Here is a 9029-nt window from a genome sequence, read left to right as displayed (position 1 = left end):
CCATGTTGGTGTGCTGCACCCATCAACTCGTCAGCACCCCAACATGGCACATGTATATATATGTAACCTGCACGTTATGCACATGTACCCTAGAACTTAAAGTATAATAAGAAAAAAAAAAAAAAAAATTATTGCTAACCAAAATTGTAAGAAAGTACACTTCTACATTTCCTGAGAAATTGAAACATTTGTGTTATATACATAGAGAAGTCCATTTTAAAGGCTAAGAACTGACCATTTGAAAAGTTTATGATTAAGATAAGGGGAGAAAGTGTTCATTTTTAAAGTAATAAACCATAACAAGTTTCTCTTATCAGATTTAAGATTGAAAGAATGGTGCTGGTTCAGGCCTGAATACAGTGATGACACAGGTGCTAAATATGCTGTTGGAGGTAGTATGAATCTGGAACCTGTCTCAAAAGTGCTTTGGCATATGTCAAAGAGTAAAACCTAGTATTTCCACTTCTGAGAGGTTATTCTAAGGAAGTAACCTTTTTTTTGTTTCTTTTTTGGGGAAAGAGGATGTTATTTTCTTTCATTAATGACACCCTAATCGAGATAATTCACATTAAAAAAATCACCTTTTATTAATTATTATTATTATTATTATTGAGATATGGAATCTTGCTCTGTCGCTCAGGCTGGAGTGCAGTGGCGCCATCTCTGCTCACTGCAAGCTTTATCTTTTGGGTTCACGCCGTTCTCCTGCCTTAGCCTCCCTAGTAGCTGGGACTACAGGCACTCGCCACCATGCCTGGCTAATTTTTTTATATTTTTAGTAGAGATGGGGTTTCACCGTGTTAGCCAGGTTGATCTCGATCTCCTGACCTTGTGATCCGCCCACCTCGGCCTCCCAAAGTGCTGGGATTACAGGTGTGAGCCACTGCGTCCATAAGACGGAATTTCCCTCTTGTTGCCCAGGCTGGAGTGCAATGGTATAATCTCGGCTCACCACAAGCTCTGCCTCCCGGGTTCAAGTGATTCTCCTGCCTCAGCCTCCCGAGTACATGGGGTTACAGGTATGCGCATCACGCCCGGGCTAATTTTATATGTTCAGTAGAACCAGGATTTTTCCATGTTGGTCAGGCTGGTCTTGAATCCCTGACCTCAGGTGATCCGCCTGCCTTGGCCTCCCAGAGTGCTGGATTACAGGCGTCAGCCACTGTGCCTGGCCAAAGTCACCTTTCTTACATAAGTCAGTGTTGTACAACCGTTGCTACTAATTTTATATTTTTATCACCCCAAAACAAAATGAGTAATCATTGCTATTCTTCCCTCTCCACATCCTCTGATAGCCACTTACATATTTTCTCTTTCTAGATTTGCCTCTTTGAACATTTAATATAAGTGGAATCATGCAATATGTGACCTTTTGTGTCTGGCTTTTTTCATTTAGCATAATGTTTCAAGATTTATTCCTATAGCATGTATCAGTACATCTTTTTTTTTTTTTTTTTTTTTTTTTGAGATGGAGTTTTGCTCTTGTTGCCCAGGCTGGAGTGCAGTGGTATGATCTCGGCTCACTGCAACCTCTGCCTCCCGGGTTCAAATGATTCTCCTGCCTCAGCCTCCCAAGTAGCTGGGATTACAGGCATGTGCCACCATGCCTGGCTAATTTTGTATTTTTAGTAGAGACGGGGTTTCTCCATGTTGGTCAGGCTGGTCTTGAACTCCCGATGTCAGATGATCTGCCCGTCTCGACCTCCCAAAGTGCTGGGATTACAGGCGTGGGCCACTGCGCCAGGCCCTTCATTCTCTTTTATGGCTGAGTATTATTCCATTGAATGCTTATATAGTGTTTTATTTGTCCATTTATCAGTGAATGGACGTTGGGTTGTTTCCACATTTCAGTTATGAATAATGCTGCTATAAATATGAACATTCATGTTCAAGTTTTTGCATGGATTTGTTTTAATTTATCTTGGGTATATATACCTAGGAGTAGAATTGCTGGGTTGTATGGTAGCTCCGTGTTTAATATTTTGCAGAACTGCTAGTCTGTTTTCTAAAGTGGCTGCACAATTTTACATTTCTATCAGCAGTGTAGGAAATATGTGGCCTTTTGTAATTGGCTTCTTTCCCTTAGCATAATATGTTCAAGGTTTATCCATGTTTTAGTATGTATCAGTACTTCATTCCTTTTAATGGCTGAATCATATCCCATTTCATGGATAAAACACATTTATCCTTCAAAAAGCTTTTTATCCAAAAGTATTCAGTGAAGCATTATTTATATTTTTAAAAAATTGAAAGTTATCTTAATTTTTAACAAAGAAGAATGGTTAAATTAGGCACATCTGCATGTGCCTTTTATTAGTAATTCATTATGAAGGATTTCAAGGGGAAACAATTGTCAGAATGCTAAAGTAGGATACAAAATTGTACGTGTACAACTGTTAAATATACCTGACTTTGGGGAATGGTTGTTATTGATTTCTTTATTTTTGATTTTCTTGGAGACAGTCTCATCTGTTGCCCAGGGTGGAGTGCAATAGCGTGGTGATCATACTTGGTGTAACCTCAAATTCCAGGCCTCAAGTGAGCCTTGCACCTTAGCCTCCTGAGTAGCTAGGACTACAGGCACATGTCATCATACCCAGCTAATTTTTAAACTTTTTTTTGGTAGAGATAGGGTCTTGCTCTGCTGCCCAGGTTGGTTGTGAACTCCTGAGCTCAAGCAATCCTGTGCCTTAGCCTCCTAAAGCACTGTGATTACAGATGTGAGCTACTGGGCCCAGCCCCCAATTTAAAAATGTTTCTGTATTTTCCACACTTTTTACAATGATCATATACTTCTTTTATAATCAAAGTAAAATAATAGTTTTTTTAAATGACAATAGAGGTTGCCTGTGGTGGTGTGCCCTTTAGTCCCAGCTACATGGGAGGCTGAGGTGAGAGGATTGCTTGAGCCCAAGGACTTGAGTCTAGCCTGGACAACATAATGAGACCCTATCTCTAAAAAAACCCAGGTCAGGCACAGTGGCTCATGCCTGTAATCCCTGCACTTTGGGAGGACAAGGTGGGAGGATCGCTTGAGCCCTGGAGTTTGAGACCAGCTTGGGCAACGTAAAAAAACCCTGTCTCTGGAAAAAAAAAACAAAAAAAAAAAAACAAAAAAAAAAACATTGCTTGGCGAGGTGGTACTACACACCTTTGTCCCAGCAACTCAGGAAGCTGAGACAGGAAGATCTGTTGAGCCTGGAAGGTTGAGGCTGTAGTGAGCTGGGGCTGTGCTCCAGCCTGGGTGACAGAGTGAGACCCTGTTGGCTGCCCCCCCCCCCAAAAATAAAACCCCAAACCGAAAAACCAACAGTAGCTGTGTCTTTGTATGTTACTGATATAAATTTATCCAGCCAAGAAAAGCGGGATCATTCAGTGTAAGGAGTGTTAATATTCTATGTTGATTCATGATTAGCATCTATTATAAATAAAATAATTTCTGACTATGGCTAAGAGAACTTTTAATTCTTCACATTGACCTAAACATTTCAATTTATAATAGCAGTGTAGAATAAATCTCGTGTATTTGACTTCTGAAATGAGGGAGAGGAAAAATATAGGCAATGCATATTTTAAACATAATGAACAGTATTGTATCTTTCTGAGTTCCTTGCAAGAAACAAACTCTATTCTAGGATTTTTAGGCAGAAAGATATTTTATGGTAGGCAGTTTGGTACTTATAAACTCATTGCATGGTCTGGAAGAGCTGGAATCAGAGAGTTATCACTAGATTAATACATTCAAGAACATAAGACCATAGTTGTGATTGAGAGGTCAGGAAACAAACTGATGAGTAGTCATAGGAACACTGAATCTGGTACCATAACTGCTTCTAGCTGCCTTTATATCTAGTGAGTAGAATTTGGCTATCACAGTTGTTTCTAAACCTTCTTTGTGTCATTGCTCACCACTTAAATCAGCAGCAGAAAGGTAGCTTCCATATCACTTCTGCTTTACAAATCTCATAAGAGACCTTCTAACTAGCAGGACCTTGTTTGCATTTCCAATACTAATTGTAAAGGAAAGTCTGGGAAATGTAGCTTTTTTGTTTTTTTTTTTTTGGTTGGGGGGACAGGGTCTCACTGTGTCACCCATGCTAGAGTGCAGTGACATGATCTTGGCTCACTGCAGCCTCAGCCTCCTGGGCTCAAGCAGTCCTCCTGGGCCCAAGCAGTCCTCCCCAGCTCAAGCGGTCCTCCTAAGTAGCTGGGACTATGGGACTATAGGTGCTCATCACCACACCCAGCTAATTAAAAAAAAATATTTTTTGTGGAGATGGACTCTCACTGTGTTGCTCAGTCTGGTCTTGAACTCTTGGGCTTAAGTGATCCTCCTGCCTTGGCCTCTCAAAATGCTGGGATTATAGGCATAAGCGAATGCACCTGGTCAGTTTGTTTTTTTTTTTTTTTTTTTTTGTAAAGCATTCCTGCGGCTGAGGTACAGGAAGGCTTGTATAGGGAGTGGTGAGAGGGAATGAATGCCAAGTATTTCATGACTAGCCTTCAGAAGCTTCTGTTTACTAGGTAATAAGGCTTTATACTCAGCGTACAGTTGACCCTTGAACAACATGGGTTTGAACCGCACAATTCCACTTACATGTAGGCTTTCTTTATCCTCTGCCACCCTTGAGACAGCGAGACCAACCCCTCCTTTTCCTCCTCCTCTTCAGTCTACTCAACTTGAAGATGGTGAGGATGAAGACATTTATGATAATCTACTCCACTTAATGAATGGTAAATATATTGTCTCTTCCTTAAGATTTTCTTTTCTCTAGCTTACTTTGTTGTAATAATACAGTATATAAGATATATGTTATATATCTTATATATGTTAATGGACTGTTTCTGTTAAGGTAAGACTCCTGGTCAACAGTAGGCTGTTAACTTTTGGGAGTCAAAAGTTATGTGCAGATTTTTGATGAAGTGAGGGGCTGACAGGTTGCCAGGAATCCCTGTGTACTTCATGGGTCAACTGTATTTTATTTACTATTTTATTTTTTTAGATGAAGTTTTACTCTGTCGCCCAGGCCAGAATGCAGTGGCGCAATCTTGGCTCACTGCAACCTCCACCTCCTGGGTTCAAGCAATTCTTGTGCCGCAGCCTCCCAAGTAGCTGGGATTACAGGCGCCCACCACCACACCCAGCTAATTTTTGTATTTTTAGTAGAGACAGGGTTTCACCATGTTGGCCAGGCTGGTCTGAAACTCCTGACCTCAGGTGATCCACCTGCCTTGGCCTCCCAAAGTGCTAGGATTACAGACATGAGTCACCTTGCCCGCCCTTGGGTCAGCTGTATTTTAAAGGTGGTGAGATTAACAGTATTCAACTTAGATTTGATTTGTTCAGAAATTGTTCTTTTCTTTTAGTCTGAACCATTGATGTTCTATTTTCATAACGTGTCAGTTGTAGTGTTTCATTAGAAATAAATGGATGTTTATAGACTTTTTTTGCTTTTTCTTTTTTTTTGAGACAGGGTCTCTCTCTGATGCCCAGGCGAGTACAGTGGTACGATCATGTCTCACTGCAGCCTCAGCTTCCTGCGGTCAGGTGATTTTCCCACCTCAGCCTCCCAAGTAGCTGGGACTATAGGTGTGCTCCACCATGCCCAGCTTTTTTTTTTTTGACATTTTTTTTAGCGACAGCGTTCTGCCATGTTGCCCAGGCTGGTCTCGAACTACTGGGTTCAAGTGATCCGCCCTCTTCGGCCTCCCAAAGTGTTGGAATTACAGGTGTGAAGCACCATATCCTGCTGAAATTTTCTTTGTAGTGTGTTTCTCTTTGGATTGAATAGGTAAAATGTTGCCAATAGATTTAAAAGTCTCCACACTTTTTTCCCTAATAGTTGGGCTTTTATAGAATTGAATTAATACGTACTGTTTTTTCTTTTGTTATTTGATTATTTTGCCTCCATTTATTATTTTGTCAAAATGGGAGAAGTGGCCTGGCGTGTTGGCTCACACCTGTAATCCCAGCACTTTGAGAGACAGAGACAGGTGGATCGCATGAGCCCAGGAGTTTGAGACCAGCCTGGGCAAAATAGACTCTGTCTCTATCAAAAAAGTAAATAAATAAATTAGCTTGGCTTGGTGGTCCCAGCTACTTAGGAGGATTGCTTGAGCCCAGGAGGTTTAGGCTACAGTGAGTCATGATAATCCCACTGCACTCCAGCCTGGGTGACAGAGGGAGACCCTGCCTCAAAAAAAAAAAAAAGGAAGAAGTTGTGGTAATGTTTAAAAAGAATATGTAAACTAGTAAATGCAACTTTTCCTCTTAAAATGTGGAATCAAGATGTTATGCTTTTTAGTTCCTCATAAAGTTTTGAGAATGCTAAAAGATACTTTAGTGTGCTTTTTCTTTCTTTTTTATTTTTTTGAGACAGAGTCTCGCTCTGTCGCCCAGGCTGGAGTGCAGTGGCTGGATCTCAGTGGCTGGATCTCGGCCTTAGTGTGCTTTTTCATCAAAAGATATTTCTACCTCCCAAGTTTCATGAAATATCAGCTTATTGAGTTGTTTCAGTATGGTGAGTGTCTAATTAAAAAGCCATATGCTACATAACTTCCAAATACTGTAATTTCAATTCCTTTTTTTTGTTTTAGAGAGAGCCTCACTCTATGGTCCAGGCTGAAGTGCAGTGGTGCAGTCATACCTCACTACAGCCCCGAACCCCTGGCTTCAGATGATCCTTCTGCCTCAGTATCTGAGATAGCTGGGATTATAGGTGTGATCCACTGGGCCTGGTAGATTCTTCACTAAGTATTTGAGAGCAAATTAGGGATTTTAGCTTCTGGTATCATTTGTTGCTTGCAACAGAAAGTTAGGTTGACCTGGAAACTTAACTGCTTTACAGATGCCTGTTGCCTACTTTGGAGGAGCAAGGAATGAAGCTTTGGTATAGACATTTTCAAGCACTGAAATTGAAGGGTTATTCTTGTTCCTCCTACCCCCATCACTTTTCAAGTTGATTTCTTTGATCAGTATTATTTATTAATAGTATTCTGTGTCAGCAAGTTAGGGTAATTGTTAAACGTTTTGGCTCATGTATTCTATACATGTTTTTTGGAAAAACTACTTAATACATTTTAGAACTGACATTAAGATTTTTCATCGTTAAGTTTGAAAAGTTGCAAAAGATGTAATTTCTGGTGTATTGTATGTTATATATATTTTTACATAATGTATTGACCAAGATCTTGACCTTGTGGATTTTGGTTATTCACTTTAATGGGAAATATTGCTATAAAATCTAATTGCTAGTCCTCATAATCAAATCAGCCAAATGGGGTATGTTTTCTTGTCAGAAATGGTTTTATTTTTAATTCTAATAAACACCTCGGTACCTGCACTCAGTGACTTTCACTTTCTACTTCTAAGACAGATTGATAAAGCAAGGATTCATGTCAAGAGTTTGTAGCATAAGGCATCGTTTCTTTCAATATTTCTTGTTTTGCTCACATGAGACTTTTCCCAGGTCTCTCCCAATTGTCCTTTTGGTACACTGGAGATTTCTTGAGGTGAGGAACGTTTAAGCTTGAGATGAATAAGAGAAATGACATTTTTTTTTTCTTCTTAGAAACAGGGACTTGCTCATCTAAGCTGTAGTAGAGTGGCACAGTCATAGCTCACTCACTGCTGCAGCCTCAAACTCCTGGGCTCAAGTAGTCCTTTTGCCTCAGCCTTTTGAGTAGCTAGGATCACAGGTGCATGCTACCATTCTTGGCTAATTATTTTATTTTGTTTTTGTAGAGATGGGTTCTCCCCATGTTGCCCAGGCTGGTCTTCACCTCCTGGCCTAAAGCAATCCTCCTGCCTCCACTTCCCAAAGTGCTAGGATTACAGGTGTGAGCCACTGTGCCTGGCCTTGACTTCCTTTTATAACGTGAAAGAGCTATTGTGAAAGGAAAGATGGAAGAGACAAGGAATTGTGCTTGGATACGTCAATTTTAGAAGAACACAAAAGGCACTTGGTGATCTGAAAGTTGATCTCCTTAAAATTGTCTAGACCTGTGTACCCCCAGAAAATGTCAAATCTTATACTGGGTTGGCGACTCGAGTTAAGGGAACAGCTTATCTTCTGCCTTAATTGGTATCCTGTATTTATCTTTTGAAGTAAATTATTTCACTTTTTAATTTTACCTTGAAAGTTTTGTTTTGAGAAACTGTATAACTGGCTGCTGCTTCTTTTTTTCTCTCTTTTTTTGAGACAGGGTGTGACTCTGTCACCCAGGCTGGAGTGCAGTGGTGCGACCTTGGGTCATTGCAGCCTCCACCTCCCAGGCTCAAATGGTCCTCCCATCTCAGACTCCTGAGTAGCAGAGACTACAGGCTGGCACCAGGTTGGCTGGTTATTTTTTGTATTTTTGGTGGAGATGAGGTTTGGCCATGTTGCCCAGGCTGATCTCAAACTCCTGGGCTCAAGTGATCCGCCCACCTCATCCTCCCAGAGTGCTGGGATTATAGGCATGAGCCACCGTGCGTGACCATAACTGACTTTTATGATGAAACCAGCATAGTTTTTACAGTACTTTACAGGCCAGCAAACATAGTAATTGGAACCTCATGGAAGTGATTGCCAAAATATAAAAATTAGAAAAAAAAGAAAACTTGATCTTTGTCTTTTGCTCCATACCCAGGTAAATGCTTGATTTTTCCCAGAGTTCAGTATAAAAAAGGGAAACCTTAAAAATACTAGGAGAAAACATAGGTCAATATAAAAACTCTTGGGTACGGCAAGAAGTCGTATAGAGAATTATTTATAAGTGTGCCTGATTTATAAGTAAGATTGTTCTGTGGACTGTAGTTGTTTTTTAATTATTATTATTTCTTAATGCTATTTGGTTAGCCGTGTCAAATTGTCATATCTTAATCGCTCATAAAATGTTTATATAATGAAGGTAAATATTATGGTCCATGAATTTATGTACATGATTTTGTTTTTTAAAGATTTATTTAGAATGGTGGTTCCCTACCCTGGCAGTACATTAAAATAGTCTGGAGGTACCCTTAACAAAACATAGGTTCCTGGGAACCA

The 9029-nt window shown here is 40.2% G+C and overlaps 1 protein-coding gene across 18 annotated transcripts in view; it reads left to right on the top strand.

Moving 5' to 3' along the window:
• The window catches only part of CDC42SE2 (CDC42 small effector 2), a 150194-nt gene that overhangs the window by 31297 nt on the left and 109868 nt on the right, over window positions 1–9029 (top strand). For 2 of the 18 annotated variants that reach the window (XR_002727585.3, XR_002727588.3), the window contains exons 2-3: window positions 4671–4734; window positions 6377–6521. The exons of 13 other annotated variants lie outside the window; for them this stretch is intronic. The gene's annotated coding sequence lies outside the window, so the exon portion shown is untranslated. The remainder of the gene's footprint in view (window positions 1–4670; window positions 4735–6376; window positions 6522–9029) is intronic. 3 more of the 18 variants (XR_002727586.3, XR_002727587.3, XR_002727595.3) reach the window with 3 other exon arrangements.

Source organism: Piliocolobus tephrosceles, chromosome 4, assembly GCF_002776525.5.
Source record: "Piliocolobus tephrosceles isolate RC106 chromosome 4, ASM277652v3, whole genome shotgun sequence".
NCBI lineage: Eukaryota > Metazoa > Chordata > Mammalia > Primates > Cercopithecidae > Piliocolobus > Piliocolobus tephrosceles.
Note: the sequence above shows the minus strand (reverse complement) of the source record. Positions and strands in the feature narration are given on the sequence as shown.